We start from the raw sequence: 24,341 nt of genomic DNA, 5'->3' as shown, positions 1-24,341 counted from the left end.
AATAGCTGAATCATTTAGTCAAAGTGAGTATATGGTGTAGGCCAATGGTCCAGTTTCATTCTTTTGCATATTGCTGTCCAATTGTCCCAACACCATTTGTTGAAGAGGTTGTCTTTTTCCCATTGTATATTATTTTCTCCTTTGTGAAAGATTAATTTACCATATAAATGTGGATGGAGCTAGAGACTATAATGCTAAGCAAAATAAGCAAGGCAGAGAAGGACAAATACCATATGATTTCACTCATATGTAGAATTAAGAAACAAAACGAACCTAGCAAATGGGAAAAAAAGAGAGACAAATCAAGAAACAGACTCTTAACTATAGAGAAAAAAATGATAGTTACCAGAGGAGAGGCGGGGGAGGGGATGAAATAAGTGAAGAGGATTAAGAGTACTCATCACAGGGGGTACCTGGGTGGCTCAGTCATTAAGTGACTTCAACTCAGGTCATGATTTCACCATTCCCAGTTTCCAAGTTCAAGTCCCACACCACAGCTCAGAGCTGGGAGCATGTTTCAGATTCTGTGTCTCCCTCTCTTTGCCTCTCCCCTGCTCATGCTCTGTGTATGTGTCTCTCTCTCAAAAATAAATAAACATTAAATTTTTTTTAAAAGAGTACTCATCACAATTAGCATGGCATAATGTATAGAATTGTTGAATTACTATATTGTACACCTGAAACTAATATAACACTGTATGTTAACTATGTTAGAATTAAAAATAAGAAGAAGAAAACAAATAAAATAAGAAAAAAGAAAAAGAAAAAAGCAGTGCAGACTTTAACTCTACTGCTGTTGTTTCTTACCTGTTTCTTCCACTCATGGTGGTTTGTTCCCTTGTGTGTGCATGAGTGTGCATGAATGTATGTGTATGTGTGTGATACTGGATTCAGAGTTAATCTTATTTCTACGACTCTATCTGCAAAGTCTCATTGTGAGTTGAGCACACAACTGTACAAAGGTTTTGTACCCTTCCAATCAAGGGAACTGCTCTGATCAGATGGCATGTAAATTCATATTTTAAAACCACATTAAAAAGCCTAAAGTTATAAGTCAATTCTTAGGTAGGTTTTTCCCTCCAGAGCCAAACTCAGATGGATTAATGCCATTGGAATTTCCTCACATTGGCAAGAAGATTTCTTTCTTGCCCACTCTTTCACTGAAGGTGTAGCTTATCAATGTTTCTAACTCTTTATACAGGTTTCCAATTTAAATCCCCATTTTGCTGTGTCTCAAGGTTCTGTGTCCTCTGTCCCATGCGGCCATTAAAGCCCAGTCATCTGGGGGTCACCAAAATCCTCACACATCTGAGGGCAGCAGATGTTTCAGTGTCATTTTGTGGCTCTTTGCAACAGAAAATGTTCTCAGTTCCCAGAATGGCCTTTTCCTTATTGTCTCCCTTCCAGTAAGTGGAATAATGCCTCCAGCATACTAAGTTCAAGTATTAAAGAACCTAGCTTATTAGTATGTAAGTAATAGTACCTTTCCAGATGCTTTTGGATCGTAGACTAGGAGTTTCTTAACATGAGGCTAAAAGAATTTCTAACGATAACATTTCTTTGAGGGGAAAGAGATTTCTGGAACTCACAAATTTACTGGCTAATCCTTTTTGTACAAGTAATGTTTTACTGAAGCTATCCCTTTTATTTTTCAGACCTGCTATGGTGGAGATCATGACATCTCTGTCTGAAATGTGAGTCTCTTCATTCATTTGTTTAATCAGCCAATATTTATCAAGTACCTGCCATGGGCCAGGCATCATGCTAGAGTAGCAGGAGAGTCATCATGAGCATAGCAGGACCAGTCCCTTCCTTCATGAGGATTATGGCTTAGGGGAAAATGAAGAATCCAATAATCAGACAAATACAAAAAATATAAAAGCACATCTGAAGGAACACTTTGAAGTAGGCCCACCTGTGGCAAGAGAGGCCATGATGACAGCTGAGTCAGTGGAGGGGCAGGGCAGGTCCTGCCTGAGGAAGAGATGCCAGAGGTTGAGAGGGAGGCAGGGCTGAGGCTGGTGAGTATGGAAGGAGGCTGGGATAGCCAGCAGGAAGAGAAAAAGAACTAATGCTGCAAAAGGAGGCTGCAAAGACAGGCAGAGTCACACAATAAGAGGGGAAAGTGTTTCTCTATCTTCAGTCTATTTATTAGGAGACAAGGGTAGAATTCTCCACTAGGGAGAAAGGAGAAGGTGAAAGAATCAACGTGGCGAACATAACAGAGAATTTCTTTCCAGTGAAAATAATTTAGATGTCTTACTCATGTCTTAGCTACTGCTAAACAATGACATCCAGTGTCCCTCTCTTTTTAAATATTAAAAGCTGTTGTAAAACTAGAATATTAAAGGAATTACATTAGCTGGTCAAAGTCATTTCATATTTTTCCACATCCAAATTCTGCAAAAGCAGTCAATTTCAGCTTTGCAGAGAACTACTTGGCACCCATTTCATTCCCTCAAGTAAGGTGCAATCATCTTTGACTTTGACTTTGACTTTGGCTGTCTCTCTCAGTCAGCATCAATCCCTATGCAAATGGCAGCCAAAGTAGTCCACTGGGTGGTGGTGGGGAACTAAACTAAACTAACTCACATTTAAGGATAATAGAAGCACCAGTTCTACAATAATCGTGCACTTATTCCTTTATATAGTTAGTAAAAACTTATTAAACATCCAGTATGTGACAGGCTCTCTATTCTACAAAAATAAAATTAATTAACTTCTGATAGTTTTATTTCTGTTAGCAGAAATTATAAGGTGCTACCTGAACTGTCATCCATCCGCTAACAGCTTGTACCAAATCCCCTTCATTCCACTTTTAGTGAAACAGTAAACTAATGGACACCAGGAAGACAGGTACCAAAGCAGTTTAAAAACATATTGATGACTGGGGCACCAGGGTGGCTCAGTTGGTTGGGTGGCTGACTTCAGCTCAAGTCATGATCTCACTGTCTGTGGGTTCAAGCCCTGCGTCAGGCTCTGTGCTGACAGCTCAGAGCCTGGAGCCTGCTTCAGATTCTGGATCCTCCCCTCCCCTGCTCATGCTCTGTCTCTCTGTCTCAAAAATAAATAAAAACGTTCAAAAAAATTTAAAAAAACATATTGATGGCTGCTTTTCTTTCTTTCTTTCTTTCTTTCTTTCTTTCTTTCTTTCTTTCTTCTTTCTTTCTCTCTTTCTCTCTTTCTTTCTTTCTTTCTTTCTTCCTCTTTCTTTCTTTTTTGAACTGTACTATTCTGAGAGACAGTAGGGACATTTCTGGCTAGCATGGAGGTAATTAGTGACTAATTAAGAACACCCAAGAACTGCATCAATCTGAGTTCTGCCGTCACTTCACTTTTGGAAATGCCTCAAAAATAGCCTGCACCCTGTCAATGCTCTGTGAACAAAAATTTTTACAAGGGAGGGAATAGAGTAATACAGTCTTTTATAACTCAACAAATGGGCTCAATTCTGAGTCTAGAAACTTTTAATAAAGTTTCTCCAGATGGACTTCAGCTTTACCTTATTTTTGTATAAGAAATGAGTTGAAATTAATATATGGGCTGACAGCTCAGCTTACAAACATAAAGAAGATATCCCAGGAACAAATACTGTTAAAAAAAAAACACAGAAAGAAATGACAGTTACTTATAATTTAGCTGATTTTTTAATTTTATTTTCTTAATCCAACCAAGGAAATTAGAGATGTGGCACTACTACAACAATAGGTTTGCATTTACCTACCTATTTTTCTAACTATAAGTAGCCTACATTTCAACATCTTTAATTCTGGCTATTGATTGGGGGCAGAATAGACTTTCTATAAGGATAAGTCATTTCTGTCCATGAAAATCTCACAGAATCTTATAGTTAAATCTATCTAGGTTTTTAAATCCCTTAACAATGAAAATTAAACATGAACACATCCTTTCTGATTGCCCTAAGGAAATGAAGACTTGTTGGTTCTCTGGACACATTTACAATAGAGAATGTTCTCATCTGCAGGGAATAATTTATGTAGACACATTCTTGAAGGCTGGGAGAGGGCTTGGATGACTCCTCTGAATCGTCTCCAGCAGTAACCTTCCCTGGTAAGTCTAATGGGAAACTTTTTCCTCTGTGCTACTTTGTGTGAAAGATAATAAGCTATGACACCTATGGTGATTCCAGAAATGGAATTGCTGCCCACGGAGTGTTGTTTTCTGTCTCTTTAGGAGAGTAGGCTCTTGCCTTTGTGCCACTTCACAGTAATGCAGACTACTGCAAAGAGGCAAATGCTTACCAAGATTTTTCCCTATCACAAAACCCTGGCCCTTAGCAAGATTATTTTCCTCCTACAGTGACGAAATAGAAAATTAAATACATATTTCAGAATGAAAAAATGATAAAATTCCCTTCCTATCTGACTGTTTATTGAAACTTTTCAGTCTGGGTGCATTAGTGATCGTTTTGTTTTTAATTAATGGCTGATAAAATTAAAGATGGAACAAACCACAGCACAGAATGTCTCTTTCTATGAAAAATGGGAGATCCAAAACTAATGGCAAGCAAAAAACAATTTCCAAATCACAGATAACACCACTTTTTAATTTTTATCTCCATAAGCTAAAAGAACTACAGAAATAGTCACTCATGGATGCTATCGGCCAGTGGACAAAAATGCTATCCAAAGAAACAGGAAAAAGATTAGGGAAAATGGAGACAATTTTCACTCTACAGTCCATATTTGAACATGAGTTTCTAACATAACATTTGTGGCGACAGAAAAACAGCTGTACAAAGCACTGTTCCCAATGTGGGGCATTGATAAAGTTGCATGCAAGATAACTGTGATCAGGGTCAGGAAGTTGGTGTGAATTTGTGCATGTGTGCCTCAGAAAGGTGAGAAAATGACTTGGGATTAATTCTAGAACTTTAAAAATATGGACTAGTCTTTGGGGTGGTTTTTTGTTTGTGTTTTTGTTTTTGAGTCTTTAAAAGCCCAACAAAAAGCATTACTGCAGGCTCTCTACTCTTACTTCTGAGATAGAAACAAGCTTACAAAGTGGCAAAATGGATGGCCAAAAAGCTAGAGCTATATGGGAAGGTGAGGTATTGGACCAGAGGTATCAATTGAAGTCACTTTGGAGTGTCCACTTACTGAGCAATGTAAAATCATGAGAGGAGTAGATTTGGGTGGGAGTTGTGGTGAGTTAAAGAGTCAAAAGTTTAATTATTGACCAATTGTTTTAGAGATCCATATTAGCTACACAAATGAAGAGGGCATTGCTGGAGGTAGGAACTCAGAGTGGAGTTCTAGTGTGTAAATATGAATTTGGGAGTTCCTGGTTTATACAATACATCTATAGATATGACACGGAATGAAATCATCTTAGGAGAGAGAAAAAAGAAAAGGGAGGCTTGGGGATATTTACCATTGAAATGGTAGGGATATGAAAAGGAACTAGAGAAGAACACTGAGAAGAACATAACTTAAGGGAGGGAAAGAACCATGAGACAGTGTTATCTCAAGAGAAGAATGTATTTATGGAAGGAAGGAGTGATCAGCTGTGTCATGTGCCACTGAAGACAATTCAAGTAAGCCCTGAAAATTAACGTTGGCCTTGGAAAGATGGGGGTGGCTGGTGGTCTTGACAAGGATTGTTTTTGTTGGCATATTGGGGACAGGGCCTGACAGAACTGGGCTCAAGAGACAATGAAAGAAAATGTGGAGACAGTGAGTGTACATGAATTTTTTGAGGGGCAGCATAAGTAGGAGATACAAGTAGGTGGAGACACCAAGTTCACCCAGGAAAACTACTCTTGTAGAAAATAGGGCAATTGGAAACGGGTGTTTCAGGAATTATATTTGGTTTGAAGACACAAATATACAGGTAGAGAATTCCTCAAAACAGGTATTCAGTATTATTGCATCTGAAAAACAAAGCCCATGTGAAACAAACCCCAATAGGATCAAGTTGAGGGTCCTAGAAATCAAGATGAAATATTTGTATGGGAATGGAAATACAAATAACTTGCTAGAAAATATGAAGCCAGATTTTTATTTGCAGTTTCTTCAGTAGTAAGGAAACAGGACTGAAAAAAAAAGTTTTAATGTTATAGTCTCTCTAAAAGGATAACCCTATACTTGGCTACAGAGAGCAAATATTTATCAGATGAGATTGAAGGGTCCTAAGACAAGGTCCTATCAACAAAGAGTCCTGTTATGAATATGAATTTCAATTCATTCATTTCTGTACTTTGAAGCATTTCTTGGGAGAGTTAATACCTTAACCTTTAACCAGGTAAAATCTTAATGAGTATTAAATTTGTTTTCGTGAGAAGTTTTTCTCACTCATACTAATTCCCTGGGAAGAGGTTAATCTGGAGGAAGGTAATGGGAGAAACTGAATCATCCATGTCTTAATTTTGCTGACTCTTGGTAGGATCATACATGCTTCCACTTCCCTCAAGGGTTGGATGCATAATGAAAGCCTAGTGAAGCAGTCATTAGGGAAACTGAGTAAAAGCACCACAGAGATTTCATTGAAAAAGTACAAGAGAAAGAAATGTTTGTTTATCAAATGAAGGCTATCATTTACAGCCTTCTGGCTGGATTTTTTCCATACTTTGATATGAATCTGTCAGGAAAATAGTTAAGCTTGCATAGCATTATATTAGATGACTAGAGAATCTTCACAAATAAGAAAAAAAATGGAGTGTTGTTCATCATTTTTTGTTTGTTTTGCTTTTCAAATTTTAATGGATTTGTTTTGAGGCTCAGAAACCTTGAACCAGAGAGAGAACGTGCAGTGGATATAGCACCTTTCAGTGAAAATCAAATGTCCCATACCACATAATAAACAAATATATTTTGCCTCAAAAAGAAAAAAAATATCCAATTGTTATTTCATCTGTGGAGCTCATCAATCTATAGATCATTTTTTTCTCTGATCTCCATGTTTTTTATGAAATTTAATACTCATCTTGATTTTGCCTTTCTTTCCCCTTTTTTCTTTGGCTTCAATGTTTCTTCTTGGTTTTTCATTACTTTATCCAACTTTCATTTACTTTTCTACATTCTGATTTTACCCCAAACTTCTGATGCTACATCAAATGATTCTAATTTATGCTCCCTGTTCACAGCAGAAACTGCAAGCAACACTTCCATCGTGTTTATACTTATTTTCATCTATGATGCAGGCAGTTTCACTACTTTTTTTTATACATAGTATTTATCAAATGCCTAAAACATTTAAATTCTTCTAGTCTACCTTGATGAAAGTACTCTTTGGAGGTAATTCTTGCCCACATGTTTCTTTCATTCGTTGGGGCTCTTTTTTCATATAGGAAAGATTAAATTTATGTCAAAACATAGAAAAAACATATTAAGAACACAAACAAGCAAAGATAAGGCAGAATGTCCAGATCTTGGATGAAAAGAGTAAAATACTTCTATATTTTAATATTGGGTTCTTGTTTTTAACTAATATTGGGAAGGGTAAGCTATACTGTCTAACTTGATACTCTTCTTTCTTTTAAATGTTATGATAATTATGTTTTCCACGTTGCTTACCACATTTTTCCTGATTCCTTCATCTTCTAAAAGAATATGTTTTAAAGTTTCTGTTACTTTAAAGACTTTATTTTCTGTTTGGCAATTTTTCTTTTAGGGTCATCATCTTTCTCCTCCATCCTCCTCCATGTTTGCCTCCAGAATGAAACAAAAAATGTAGCCTTCTGGTGTAGGAGTTCTAACACTAGAAACTCTTGGTCTGGAGAAACAGTCTTAGGTGACAGAAAACCATGCGAGGTATAGGAAGACTCCCAACCTAGAGGATAAATGATTTGTGAATTCCAACTTCATTGCCATCACACTGGTCTCCTGAAATCACCAGATGTGGTATTCTTAATGTGGAGCTTTATTTCTTTCCAGGGATTGTCATTGTGAGCAAGAAAAATGACTATACTTAATAATATATTCAATTTGGACCCTTATCTACAATTTTTTATAGATACTCAAGAATCAAACCCTAAGAAAGGGGCATCAAATACAGATGACAATAGACCAACCCCTAAAGAAATAAAATTAATGGCATGGGAAAGGAAAATCTTGAAATAAACAGTCTTTATCAAGAACTGAGATATAATCCATTAAAACATAAGCCAAGAGAGAGGAGGAAGAAAAAGAGAATGAGGAAGAAGAAGAGAAGGTGGAAAAGGAGCAGAAGCAGGTGAAGGATGAAAAGAAAGAGAGGAATAAATAGATGTAAAGGAAGCACTTAATAGGAAAAAAATCTCAAGAGTTCTTAAAGCTCTCAAGTATTGTCATGGAAACAAAAAATTAAAGACTGAGTGATATAATTAAGAGTCTTGCTGAGAATGAATTTGTTTTTAATTTTTTTTAACGTTTATCTATTTTTGAGACAGACAAAGACAGAGCATGAATGGGGGAGGGTCAGAGAGAGAGGAAGACACAGAATCTGAAACAGGCTCCAGGCTCTGAGCCATCAGCACAGAGCCTGACGCGGGGCTTGAACTCACGAACCGCGAGATCATGACCTGAGCCGAAGTCAGATGTTTGACTGAGCCACCCAGGCACCCCGAGAATGAAATTTTTAAGATGGAAACTTGTCTAAGGGAAACAAAAGATGGATATTAAAATAAAAACATTGAAACGTGGAAGACAAATCTGGAAGTTCCAAAATCCATCCCATAGAAGTTCTACAAAGGGAGTAAAAAATGTATATAAAGCATGAAATCATTACAGAAATTAGGTGGAAAATACAGCTTTAATGGTACAAAAGAAATAGTTTACCTTTGGAATAAAAGGAGCAAGGGGGTACAGAGCAGACTAATCAAATTCATATCAGTTGTACTCTAACTACATGACAAACAATAGGATTATGAAACTTAAAACAGTTGCTATAAATAATTTCTAAGTACTTAGAGGCCTAATGCAAAAATAATTATCTAAAACTGAAATACCACTGGTTTTTAAGAAAACACAGGAGGTGGTGAGGTTGGAAGCCTGTCAAAAATAGTGTCCTTTAGTGTGCAATCTGAAGAGAGACAGACAAAGGAATATATAAATGAAACATATTTTGTTTGAAACTTCTGGAAATAATAAGCAAAGGAAAAATAACTCAATTAAAAAGGCAAATAATAGAAACTCACAATTCACAGAAGCTCACACAAGCAACACACCAAAAAACTAGTATTCAAAGGAACTGAATGAATACAAAAAGAAATGCTATAGTACTTTCTTCAGATTTTCAAAAGTTAAAAATAATAAACTTACTAGGTGCTTACTATGTATGTGATAATGGAATAAACACTTTAAATAGATTACTTCACTCAGTTCCCATACTAAGTCAGCAGATAATGTGTTATTAATGTTAAAATCCCATCTATATAAATAGAAACACTGAGACTTAGAGAGATTGCTGGAGCCTTCTCCATGCTTATAAAAATCCTATGTCATCTTCCATAGCTAAAATTCTTGGAGGTTAATCCCCAACACATTATATACATTTTCTCACTTTTTTTTCACTCATTTACTTCACTCAACAATCTACCTCGACAACTGATTATTCTGATAGCTACTATCCATCCTCATTTCCACTGGGATCGCTGGATGTTTGATATTACTGAGAACTTTGTTTTCCTTAAATACCTTTCTTCCTTTGATTGTAGTCCCAATGTTTTCAAGTTTCTTCTGGATCTCTCTTCTTAAATCTTTACATCCCTCTCTTGACTTATGACCTCCCAAGCTCCATAGTATTCTATAAGTATTAGTTATGAATGACTTTTCTTAACATGTATAGACTCTCTTACAGAAAAATGATTGCATCCATATATAAAATGAAGTTGCACAGAAGACAAATTTCTTAAGATAAAATGATAAGTATGGCAACCATCACCCCAGTCCACAAAATTAGACTGTCTCATTTGTTCTTGTTCAAAAATTACACCCTTATTATGATTGTTTGTTTGTTTGTTTTTGGTGTAAATGTGACTAGGAAAAGAGTACCTTGCAGTTAACTTCCTGATCTGCACCAGAATAATAATCTAATAAATACTGCAAGATAAAGAAGCTAATAAACAAGAAAAAACTATCCTAAAAATAATGAAGTAATCAATTTAATTCCATTTTTTCAAAACTGGTCATGGAAGTGAATCAGTCTTGTGAAATGAAAGCCTCACTGGACCATCTACTACTGTATAGTGCAATCAAGCAATCTTGAATGCTATCAAGCTTCAGAGACTTTAGAATCTTATCATGGATTATTGACTTGGGTAGAGCCATACAACTTTGATAAATAAAATCTCAAAACAAGCTTATTGCAAAATGTAGTCATTGCTTCTATCATTGATTGAACCCCAGGTTAAGTGTTGAAAAAATGTTTGAGAAGTATTACACTCCGTTGTCCTAGAAGAGAGTACAATAAATAATTTGTAAGGACAAAACTGCAGATTCAATAATTGTATATTATGTTTCCAAATCCCCAGTATTAAAATTGAGGATTCATGAAAGATAAATTAAAAATCCCAGGTATTATTAATATTAAATTTTACTCATTTTTCATAACTCTTTATTTATGTGTTTTAATATAACAAATTACCATAATAGTACATAATAATAAACAGAGCAAACAGGGCATCATATTCTTGTGGTAGGATTTCACTACCATTTTGTATGGTGTTATTTAGAGGTTTTCTTAAAAAGTATATACAAATGTTATATATATATATATATATATATATATATATATATATTTAAGTGTATATTATTATTAATAAATATATGTTGATATATTTCAAAATACTAAAAAACATGGAAATACACAAAATATTCAGAAATACAGAAAGTGACCGCTTCTTGACAAATACATTTAACAATACAAGCAGTAAATAGAGGGAATATTAACACAAAGAAAATTTTATAAAAATTGAAATATACTACACATATTTAACATTAAGTTAGCATTCTTAAAATAAAATTTAAAGAAACAAAGGATTAATTGCCATATTCCATAATCTTAACCTTTGTTTCATGATAACTATTCTAGATATAGAAAATGTCTTTAATTTTGTGTTGAAGTTGGTCACATCATTGTTTAATATGTTCAATAGCATCTTTTCATTGGGTTTTGTTGACTTGCTCTGATACTGGTTTTTTGGTTGAAGTAACTATTGCTTTTTTAATTCAGATTTTAGATTAGTTTCTAACTCCATGTCACAATATTTCACATCATCACCTTCTTTTTTTGCATCTCTTCTGTTAAAGAATTTACAAAGAATTACAGCCCATAGCTAGCAAAGTTAATAGCACACCACAGAATCTCCTTATAAAACTGCCAATTTAAGGAATTTTTTTTCTTGCTTCCAAAGCTTGCTATTTGTTGGAATTCTATTTACAGGAGTTGTACAAAGTATGCTATGCATCTAAATCTAAATATATATATATTTGAATTTATATATGCCATAATATATATTTGTGTGTATATATATATATATATATATATATATATATATTTTTTTTTTTTTTTTTTTTTTTACTTGCAAGCATGCCTCACTAGTAGCAGCGTCTGGACCCAAGAAAACACATATAATATGGCAAATAGTACAAGTGAGACTGATTTGAACATGCTTGCTTCTCTCCTGTATGTTTCTTTCCTGGTTAATGGAAATGATGAGCTTGACCCTTGACTGATTGTCAGCCTTTCCTCTTTTGCTTTTGACTTGTCTTCAGTAGAGTCCTGTGACCTGGTTATGTCTGTTATTTGTTAAAAATTAATTCTCATATGAGAATTTTATATACTTTCTGTTTTCCTGATTTCTCAAATGATTTCTTAGAAGATCTGGGATTTGGAAAAGAGTAGAAAAATCCCAGAAAATGCCAGGAAGGAATTCCTATACAGAAACATTTAACTATATTTACACATATGAGGTACAGCTGAGAGAAACATAATATTCAACTTGGAAACCACTATTATAAAAATGAATATTTCTTCCTCCTTCCCTCTCAACAAGTATTTGTCAAGTTCCTGAATGTGGAAGACATTATCCTAAGTACTTACATAAAAGGAAAAAAACAGTGAATGATGCCCTGACCTCTGGTGGCTCTGAAAAAGCAAGGTGACTTAGTGTTACATAAATTAGAACATAAATTAGCATGAAGAGTCTGAACAAATAAAGAAGTAGGATAAAACATAATAGGATATGAGTGGGAAGTGAGTTATTTCAGCTCCATGTATTCCAAATAGATTCCAAATATCTTTTTCAAACTAGATTTTAGACAAGTGATAGAAATGGTTTAAAATATTATTTTTAATTCTCTCACTTTCTCTCTCCATTTCTAATCCATTTAGTATTAACTCTAAAATGTCACCCATGGATATGCTTTTGTTTCTGTTATAGTAGCTTATAGCAAACTAACACTCCTGATGAAAACAAATAAAAAGCTGATAAAATCTAATATAATATTCATATAATATTATATATGTCATAAAATATATATTATATAAAACTATGTAATTTATACTCTATATTATTATGTAAATCATATAATACATCATATACAACATATATGTCATATATTTGTATATATATATCATTATATATTTGATATGTTATATGTTACATAGTATTAAAACATATATATATGTTTTTATGTTTTATGTTTATATCATATATTTTTGTGTGTTTATATATAATATGTATATATACATATATATGTATATATATAATATATCATTATATATTTGATGTTATATGTTACATATTATTAAAATATATATATATATATATATATATGTTTTTAGGTTTTATGTTTATATCATATATTTTTGTGTTTATATATATATATATATATATATATATATATACCCAAATCCAGATATATATATATATATCTCCAAACTAAACAAAGATAGCTGAGAGGCAAAACCATGGAGATGAGCTCATATTTCATAGCTACTTTTTCTGTAAGGATATTTCCTGATTGCAAGAATCAAGATACCAACATTCCAAGCTTTGCACAGGTAAAGGGTCACTATTTGATGGTGTGGGAAGTAGATAAATAAGCAGAGCTTTGGCAGTCATGGAGCTGAAAAGAAAAAAAAAAAATGGAGAATTATCTGGCCAAGCTTTTGTTGACCACAGAAAGGTGGGAAACTAAGATTGGCATGAACCATAAAAGTACATTTCTATAAAATAGCAGCCAAAAATTGAAGGGAAGATTTTTTAAATACCATTTTCAATAGTGCAAAAATAATAAATACTTAGGAATATAGTTTTAAAAAGATATGTAAGAACATTACACTGAGAAAAAGAGAAAGAAACATTGGTGAAAGAAATTAAAGAAGACCTGAATAAATGAAAAGGTATACATTATGCTCATAATTTGGGAGAATCAATAATGTTAAATTATCAATTTTGGTTAAACTAATCTATAGATCTAAACCTATTCAAACTTAATCCCTCCATGTGTTTATAGCAATTGACAGGCTCTTTTAAACTCTATAGCAAAATGCAAAGAAACTAGTATATCCACCATATAAAGAAGAACAAAGTTGGGGTACTTATACTATCTGACCTCAAGACAATATAAGTCTATATTAATGAAGACAATATGATTTTTCAGCCATGAGGATTAAGAAATAAATTAATAAAGTAGTATATAAAACCCAGAAATAGAAACAAACTTAGCAATTTGATTTTCAACTAATGTACTAAAGAAACTCAAAAGTAATTGGAAGCTTGTTAAAAATGGTGATGCTTAATCTGAACATCCATAGGAAAAAAAAAAAAAAAAGCTTTGATTCATGCCCACTCTTTACACAAAAATTAATGTGAGGTTGATTATACAATCTAAATATAAAAGCCAAAGGTATGAAGATTTTAGAAGAAAATAGGAGAATTTCTTCATGACATGGGGGAAGGCAAGAGTCTCATAGCTAGGACACAGAAAGCAATAAACATTAAAGAAAAACATTGAGAAACTGCACTTGTCAAAACTAAAAGTTTCTACTCCTCAAAATACATCATTAAGAACATGGAATGACACGCCATGGTCTGAGAAAATATTTTCAAAAAAACATATGACAAAGGATCAGTTACTAAAATATATAAAGAGTTCCTATAGTTTAAAAATAAAAAGACAACCAAGCAAATATAAAATCTTATCAAACTATTTGGACATATATTTCACAAAAGAGGCTATACAAATATTTAATGACAATGTGAAACATCAGAGGACATTAAGTATAAGAAAAATGAAAATTAAAACCATAACAACATAACAACGTATACAACTCAAATGGCTACAGTTTTTTTAAGGACTGGCAGTGCTAAACATAGATGAGGATATGGAATATCAGAAAATTTATACATGTAGGTGGGAGTGTAAAATAATATGCCCACTGTGAACAGGGCGTGGAAATTTCTTATAAAGTTAAAGATATGAGTGGACTTGAAGGAAAGATTTCCACTGTTAGCCATAATGGAGTAACAGATGTTAAATTTATCTTTCTGCCTTAAACAACTAAAAAGGAAACAAAATATGTGACACAACAATTTACAGGTATTGGAAAACAGACAACACAAGACAGTTGATTTCTTAGAGAAGGTCAATATATGTTTCTTAAGATAAACTGTTTACTGCCTCAAGTTTCCATACCGACTTATAGAGAAAGGAAACTGAAAGCATGGCTAGCAGTCCATTTGAATTGAGGAGGTCGTGTTCACAATTTAAAGGAGACACAAAGGGCTAAAACTCACAGAGCACAATAACAGAAAGACAGCTGCACAGATAGAACTATAGAGAACTTCAGGGTCTTCCTTCTAGCACAAAGGTGAGTACCAATCAGTGCTTGTTTATGAGGAAACTAACCAAAGCTGGGAAAAGGAAATAGATAACATATAATGCTGGCAGTCAGAAAAGAGAAACCCTGCATATCTTGGGTACTCAGCTTGAGTACTCAGAATTCTGAATATCACCTCTGTAGTAAGGTCAAATTAGTCCCAGACCAAAAACTACTGTGGTATTGACACAAAATGTAAAAGCAAATCTCAAAAAAGATCAAACTAATTCTAAAAATTTTTATTGTATCTTGAAATAAAACTGAAAAATAATTCAAGGAATGAATGAATGAGTGAAAGAAACCCAGGATCAAACAGTGCAAAATTCACATCTAGTATCCAATTCCTAAAACTACCCCCCCTAAAAAAGCTGGGAAAATGTTTCATAAGAAGGAGAAAAGTTAACCATTAAAAATGATTCATGATAAAATTGGTAGAGAAATTATTACCAACTATTATCAAAAATTACCAGCTATTATAAATATACTCTGTTATGTTCAAGAAGGTAGGATTTATAATGAGCATGGTAACAGGAAGTATATAAGATATTTAAAAGACTCAGATTGAACTTCTAGAGATGAAAATACACTGAAGCAAATTAATATGAACTATAAACTCCATAAGAAAACATTAGTACACTAGAAGGAACAATAATATAAATTATTCAAAAAACAGAAATCAAAAATACCAGAAAACAGCAAAAAAAGGAAAAAGAGATAAGCAGGCTCAGTGGGCTATAGGACAACTTCAAACACCCTAACAAGTCTATGATTAAAATTACATAAAGAAAGCAAGTGTCAGAAAAAGAGAAAATACTTGAAGAAAAACATGGCCAACATTTTCCCAAATTTGATGAAAATCAGAAACTCAGTGACCGAAAAAGTTCAGAAATTCCAAGCAAAAGGAATTCTACATCTTCTTGATATAGAAGACTACATCAAGTCCTTTCATAATCCAATTGATTAAAAGTATTTATAAAGATAAAATCTTGGGCGCCTGGGTGGCTCAGTCAGTTAAGCGTCCGACTTCAGCTCAGGTCATTATCTCACAGTCTGTGAGTTCGAGCCTCACGTTGGGCTCTGTGCTGACAGCCGGAGCCTGGAGGCTGCTTCACATTCTGTGTCTCCCTGTCTCTCTGCCCCTCCCCATTCATGCTCTGTCTCTCTCTGTATCAAAAATAAATAAAAACATTAAAAAATTTTTAAAAAAATATAAAATCTTAAAAGCAGATCAGAAAAAGACAGTTTTTGTGAACAAAGAATGACATCCAACCTCTCATCAGAAAACATAAACAGGAAACTTGGGTGGCCCAGTCAGTTAAGTGTCGGACTTCAGTTCAGTTCATGATCTCGTGGTTCATGAGTTTGGGCCCTGCATCAGGCTCTGTGCAGACAGCTCAGAGCCTGGAGCCTGCTTTGGATTCTGTGTCTCCCTCTCTCTCTGCCCTCCCAGCTTGCTTTCTCAGTCTCTCTCTCTCTCTCTGCTCTCTCTCTCTCTAGTTCTCAAAAATAAGTAAACATTAAAAACGTAATTAAAAAAAAGAAAACATAAGCAAGTCAGAAAACAGTGGAAAAATACCTTTAATGTTCTGAAAGAAAAACCAAGTAAAAGTCAACCTAGCATTCTATACCTAACAGAGATACCTTCCAAAAAAGAAGTCAATCTAAAGATTTCAGGAAATATTGAAAGAAGTCATGCAGGTAGAAGAAATATTATACAGTTGGAAATCTGGTTCTATATAAAGGAAAGAATATCAAAAATGGCAAATACACACAAACATCTTTGGAGATTTCAATACTTCTCTGTCAATAATTGATAGAACATGTGGGCCAAGAATAATAAGAGTATAGAATAATTAAACATTATTACCAAACAACTTTCCTGAATTGGCAATATAGTCCATTCCATCTAAGAACAATATAATAAATATTATTTTCAAGACTTATATTCTGGATTATAGAACAAATTCTAAAATGTTTGAAAGTTTTCAAATGACACAATATGTGTTCAATGATTAAAAGGGATTAAATTGTGAATCAAGGAGAGAAATATGTAGAAATTGCTAAATATTTGGATATTAAAAAAATCCATATAACTTACAGCAAAGGTTAAGGGGAAGGTTAAGGAAGAAACATTTTTTTTAATTTTTTTTTAATGTTTATTTGTTTTTGAGGCAGAGAGAGACATAGCATGAACGGGGGAGGGTCAGAGAGAGAGGGAGACACAGAATCCAAAACAGGCTCCAGGCTCTGAGCCGTCAGCACAGAGCCTGACGCGGGGCTCGAACTCACGGACCGTGAGATCATGATCTGAGCCGAAGCCGGATGCTTAATCGACTGAGCCACCCAGGCGCCCCAAGGAAGAAACAGTTAGGTACTTTGAAATAAATAAAATTACAACATGATATATGAAAATTTATGATATCCAGTTAAAGCAGTGCTTAATGACAGGCTTATAAAATGCTTATATAAGAGAATAATAAGATTTTCAAATCAATGGCCTAATGCTGCAGTTTAAGCGAGTAGGACAGAAGAGAAAATTAAACCCAAGTAAGCAGAGAAAAATAAATAATAAAGGTAAGGGAAGTCAATTAAATATCAAACAGAAGAATAAAGAAATCAGTGAAATCAAAACAGCTGATTAATAAAAATAATAAAGTACTAGCCAGACTAATCAAGAAAACTAAAGAGAAGACACATTTAAAAATATTAGTGATGAGAGGTGCCTGGGTTTCTTAGTTGGTTAAGTGTCTGACTTTGGCTCAGGTCATGATTTTGCAGTTCATGGGTTTGAGCCCCATGGTGGTCTCTGTACTGACAGCTCAGAGCCTGGAGCCTGCTTCAAATTCTGTGTCTCTGTCTCTCTGCCTCTCCCCTGCTCATGATGTACATTCTCTCTCTCTCTCTCTCTCTCTCTCTCTTCCTCAAAAGGACATAAACATTTAAAAAGTTTTAATAAGAAATATGAGTGATGGGGACATCTGGGTGGCTCAATTGGTTAAGTGTTTGACTCTTGATTTACAGCTCAGGTCTTGATCTCAGGCTCAAGAGTTCAAGCCTTGCTTTGGGCTCCACACTGGGCATGAAGCCTACTTAAAAAAAAAAAAAAAGAGTGATGAGAGTGTTGACATCATTATAAATCCTACGACATTAAAAGTACAATAAGGGATACTATAAACAAATTTATACAAATAAATTTCACATGTTAAATGAAATGGATGAATTCCTTGAAATACATATACTTCCAGAGCTCACAAAACAACAATAGATAATCTGAAAAGCCATATCTCTATAAATAAATTGGTTTTGTAGTTAAAACATTTCTAGAAGAAAATGGCTCTTCAGGCTTCATTGCTGAATTTAACCAAGCATTTGAGCAAAAAAATATATCAATCTTATATAATTGGTATTAGAAGAATACAAAGAAGAAACACTGCATTTTATTTTATAAGGCCTTCATTACCCAAACTAGACAAAAGGATAATAAAAGGGAACTAGAAGCTAATATCCCTCCTAAACATAGAGGTAACAATTCCCAAGATAAATTTAGAAGTTAAATCCAAATATATACACAATATAAAATGCATCATGAGCACATGTGAGTTATCCCAGAAATTCAAGTTTGGCTTAAAATTTGGAAATCAATTAATGTCATTCATAATATCAATGAACTAATAAAAAAAAGTAAAACTATATGATCTTAATTTGTAAAACACACACACACACACACACACACACACACACACACACACACATTTGACAAAATCTAGCATGCATTCATAAAGAAAACTCCTAGTTTTATTCCTAATAAACTGAGAACAAAATGGTTGTTCCTTAATCTGATAGGAAGATTCTATGAAAATCATACAGCTAGCATCATACTTAGTGACAAAATAATGTGTAGTCCCTGTAAGAAGGAGAATGAGGTAATGATTCCTGATCTCACCAGTTCTATACAACATAGTCCCAGAATTCCTAACCATGGAAATTGAAGTCATACAGATCAGTAGTGAAGTCAAATGGTCTTTATTTGCAGACGGGATGGTCTCAAATGCAGAAAATACTAGGGAGCCTATAAGAACAACACTAGAAATAATAAGTAACTTTAGCAACATTGCAAGATATGAAGTTACTATGCAAACATTAATTCTACTTACATATCCTGGAAATGGACAATCAGAAAAAAAAATTAAAAAATTACATTTTTAGTATAATTAGAAATTATGAAATGCTTATGGATAAATTTGAAAAATTTGTACAGGACTTGTACAATCAAATCTACAAATATTTCTTAAAGAGGACAAATAAATTGAAAGATATGTTTTAGTCAAGGATCAGAAGAATCTGTATTTTAACTGTAATTTCTTCTCCAAATTTATCTATGTATCCATGGATTCAATGTTACTTTCATTTTTTTTTTTAGAGACAGAGAGAGAGAGAGAGAGAGTGAGAGAGCATGAGTTGGGAAGAGAGGCAGAGGAACAGAAAGGGGGAATCTTTTTTTTTAATGTGTATTTATTTATTTATTTGGAGAGAGAGAGAGAGAGAGCTTGAGATAGTGTGAGCAGGGGAGGGGCAGAGACAGAAGGAGAGAGAAAATCCCAAGTAGTCTCTATGCCATCAGTATAGCCCAATGCAGGGATTGATCCTATTAACTGAGTTCATGACCAGAGCTGAAATCAAGAGTCAGGTGTTTAACCAACTCAGCCACCCAGGTATCCCAAGAGAGAGAGAATCTTAAGCAGACTCCATGCTTAGCACGGACCCCAACATGGGGCTTGATTTCACAACTCTGAGACTATGACCTGAGTTGAAATTAAAGGTTAGATGCTTAACTGACTGAGCCACTTAAGCACCCCCCACAATGTTACTTTAATCAAAATCCCAGTGGGCTTTTGTGTAGAAAATGACAAGCTGATTCTAAAATTTACATAGAAATGCAAATTACCTAGAAAAAAATTTTTAAAAAATGACAGAATAAATATGGAAAACCTATAATACTTGATTTTAAGATTTATTTTTAAACTACAATATTCAGCACAATATAATAATGGCACAAAAAATAAATCTTTAAGTCAAAAGAACATAATAGGCTCTCCAGAAATAGACCCACACATGTATAGTCATTTGTTTTGTGACAAAGGGTATTAGAAAATTTAATTGGGAAAAAATATAATTTACCTCATACTCTGCTGGAACAATTAGATAGTCATGTTGCAAAAGATCTCAACCTTTGCCTTATACAATATACAGAAATTAACTAAAAATGGATTATATATGTACATGGATGAGTTAAAACTATGAAAGTTCAAGAAGAAAACAGGAGGAAATTTTAGTAATTTTGTCTTTGACAAAGATTTCTTATATAGAACACTGAAAACTCATAATACATACAAAAATACTTTAGGCATTGTCAAATTTAAAGCTTTTGTCCTTCAAAATACATATTTACCAAAAAATGAGAAGGTAAGCCATGGAATAAAATATTTACAAAACACATCTCTCAAGACAAAGGTCTTGCATCTGTAATATATTATTAAGCTGTGTTGTCAGTGTGTATATACATGTGCATATATATTTAAACAAATGTTACATTTTAAATATGTGCAGTTTGTCATACATCAATTATATCCCAATAAAGCTACAAAATTATCTAAATATATGCCTACAATAAGACCCACACACATATATACACATATTGATGACTCATAGTAAGAATAAACCAATAAAAAGCCAATAAAAGATGTATAAAATATTTAATAGACATCACACATTTAAAAAACATATTTGGATGGGAAATAAATACATTAAGAAATGTTCAACTTCATTTGTAATGAGAAAAATGTAAATTAAAACCAAAATTTGCCACTACACATCATCCACTACATTAGCCAAAGTTTAAAAAACAGCCCATGACAAATGTTGGTAAGCACGTGTTACAACTGATATTATACATCTAATATGGATATTATATGTCTAATATTGGTTTTGGAAATGAAATACAGTACAACCATTTTGAAAAAAGATTTCTTGATGAGTTAAACATATACTCCCCATATGATTGGGTATTCAATCTACACTTCAAAATTTACCTAAGAAAAATAAAATGCATGCCCACATCAGGACTTTTATACAGAACTGTACATATCAGCATTATGTGTGATAGCTAAAACAACTTGAAACAACCCAAACGTCCAACAACACATGCATGAATAAACAAATTTTAGTATATACATAGAATAGAATGATGGTCTGCAAAAAAAAAAAAAAAAAAAAAAGGAAAAGAAACTATTGATAATGCTTTGACATCACAATTGAAAATGATGATCAATATTGATACTAAGACAAACCTTAAATTATGCTGAATGAAAAAAATGTCAAAAGAAGAGTACATATAGTATGATTCACTATGTAGAATTCTAGAAATTGCAAACTAATCCATAGTAAGAGAAAGTAGAGTGCCTGAGGATGGAGGAGAAAAACAAAGGCTTACAAGAGGGGCATAAGGAAATTTCCTGATGTGATGGGTATGTTATCTTTATCCTAGTGACGGGTTTATTGATATACACATATGTCAAAATTTACCAAATTTTGCACTTTAAATATATGTGTTTGTCACATATCAATTCTATATAATTGTTTGTAAAACTACAATCTAAACATGTCTATCCTATGACCTTCATTTCTACTCCTACCTATTTACTGTAGGCAACTACATGTATACACAAAACACTTGTATAGGAATTGCCTATCAGCTTTATTCTTAATAGCCCCAAACTGGAAACAGCTCATATGTTCATCAACAAGAGAATATACAAAAAATCCCTGCAGAGTATACATAACATGGAATACTACTGAGTAATAAAAATGAATGAACTGCTGATACATGAAACAATGTGCATGGCTCTCAGCAACATTATGCTGAATGAAAGAAACTTTTCACCAGAGCAAATGTTTGATTACCCTTATGATTGCACCTAGTAGTAGAACAGGCAAACCTTATCTATGGTGAAAAAATCAGAATAGTGGTTGCCTTTTTGGTTGTAGGAGTGGAGATTTAGGAAAAGGAGGATGAGAGAAATTTCTAGGGTGCTTGATTACCCTGTATCTTGACAGGAATTGGGGTTGGGCAGACGTATGCATTAGTGGAGAGTCGTCAGATAGCACACTTATTAACTGTGCATTCCATTGCAAATCTTACTTGAAAAGAACAAAAAGGAGCAAGGATAAATACTGATCTCTAGCTAATGATATATTTGTGAGAAGGTACATGTATGTCTGAAACTTATTTCAAAATATACCCTAAAAAAAGAGTGTTGTATGGATAAAAGATAAGTAGATGGGCAGATGTGTGATAAAGCAAATATAGTAAAATATTAACTATAAAAACTAGGTTGTGGGTATGTGAGAGTTTGCTATAATATTGCTTTAATTTTCCCATGTTATTAATTTTTTTCCATATGGGTCTGCTATGACTTTGCCCATTCTCCTATTAGAAGGTAAAGTCTATTTATCCACCCCTTGAATCAGTACAGGGTTTGTGACTCCCCTGGCCAAAATATGTGGCAGAATAATGGTGTTCTATCTTCAACACTATGCTTCAAAGGACATTTTGTCCTTCACCTGCCTCCTTCACATGAATAGCTTCCAACTAGCTGGTTCGAGAATAACTACACACATGGAGGAAAGTCCGAATATTGCAACTAAGACCATCAAACTGCCAACCCACCCCAAATATCTGAGAGAGTCTAGCCAAAGTCAAAAGAGCTGCCTACTACTTGACCCTTAGTTGACCACATCATGAGTGAGCCCAGCCAAGACCAGGGAACCACCCAGTTTATAGCTTATCACACAGCAGTAGCTAATAATACATGTTGATCCTTAGTATATTACATAACCTCTCTAACTTCCATTTTTCATGGTATGTATTACATGGGGCTATGGAGAAAACTGGATAAGACAAATCAGAGGACTTAGAATGAGTGAAAACACATACACACTTAAAATTACTGCCCATTAGTACCATCTCTACTACCTCAGAGAGCTTCCAACTCAAAACCCTGGCTGGCAAATTCTTCAGAAGTATAAAGAGAAAGTGTAGACATGATTTCATAATGTTTGCCAAACCATTACTCTTTTGTCTTGATGCCAATCCAAATTGATGCTTGTCATACAGAAATCAAATTTAAAGTTCAGCCACTTGCCTCCATTCTGGAAAGTTAAGAGCTCTCTCAAAGAACAGCCCAGGGAATCAGGTGATTTTCTGTTATTCCATGTCATTACATTGTGTAATTTTATTTAAAAAACAAGTCATCTGAGCTGAAACCTTGTCCAAGCACCTCTCCCCACCATAGGCAAATATCTGTTTTCAAAGAACTTGGCCCCTTAAGTATGTTTTCTAAGCAAATTGATCAAGTGGCTTGGCACAGGAGTTGAGATCCCTTAAAATTACGAAAGCTCTCTGTACTTCAGACAAAGGTGACTGCCAAAACTTCTTGGGTTTATGCAAACTCTCTGTCACTCAGTTGGGGCAAATGAATGGACCTCCTCAAACATAAAATATTTAATATCCAAAAGATTGTCTCAAGAGAAACGCTGTTTTTACATATGGTAATGAAGAATGGGACACTCACTGGGAGCTCTGCTCCACAGAAGGCCAAGGGCAGCGATTTTATCTTGTTGGGTCAAGAATCAGTCCCCAGAAGGTTGGAATCAGCACTGGCCTGGGCTGATATTTCAATACAAATGAGGTGCTCACAATCACCTGTTTTGTTTTACAGGGTGTAATCAAAATATACTTGTTGAAAATACTGCTTTGAAAACACCTGGCAGACACTTTCCCCATTGCTTTGGCTAGGGGGTACTATGTTAAAGCTCCAAACTCATTTCTTTCTATAGATGAAGGCTAATTGAGAAGAGGTAGCAGCTGTTGGTGTTTGACCCTCTGTGGTACAAGGACACCTGAAGCCAGGCTTGTGTCTCTTGGGATGCCCTGTTGCTAAATCACCCATCCTTCCTTGGGGGTGGGATACCTAGAAGGACACCAGTCTGGCAGAAGAATATTAGAGTTCTATGGCTGGGCTCTCCACCCTGGCTAGGACATTTCTGTGAGAACTCTTTATGTTTTTTTTTTTTTTTTTAAGTAATTTCTACAACCAATGTGGGGCTCCAACCTACAGCCCTGGGATCAAGAGTTCCATGCTCTGCTGACCGAGTCAGCCAAATTCTCCCTGTCATCACTCTTTAAAATAAAGATGAAAACATAACAAGGGTATCTATCCACCATTTCATGAGAGATAGTAGAGCTCTCCTGTTCTTGGCTTAGTTGAAAATTTATGTAATGAGGTGTTGGGCGTGTGATAAGCATAGGCCCCAGAGCATTTAGTGGAAACCTCCTAGTTTGGTATACACTTCGCCTCAGAGTTCAGCAGTCTCGGGGGACGATGCTAGTAATACATGAAGAAAGGTCTTACACTGCAATCTATACCCAACAAAATGTGAAGTAAACTGGGTTATAT

This window comes from Panthera onca, chromosome A3 (assembly GCF_046562875.1).
Source record: "Panthera onca isolate mPanOnc1 chromosome A3, mPanOnc1 haplotype 2, whole genome shotgun sequence".
Classification (NCBI taxonomy): Eukaryota; Metazoa; Chordata; class Mammalia; order Carnivora; family Felidae; genus Panthera; species Panthera onca.
Note: the sequence above shows the minus strand (reverse complement) of the source record.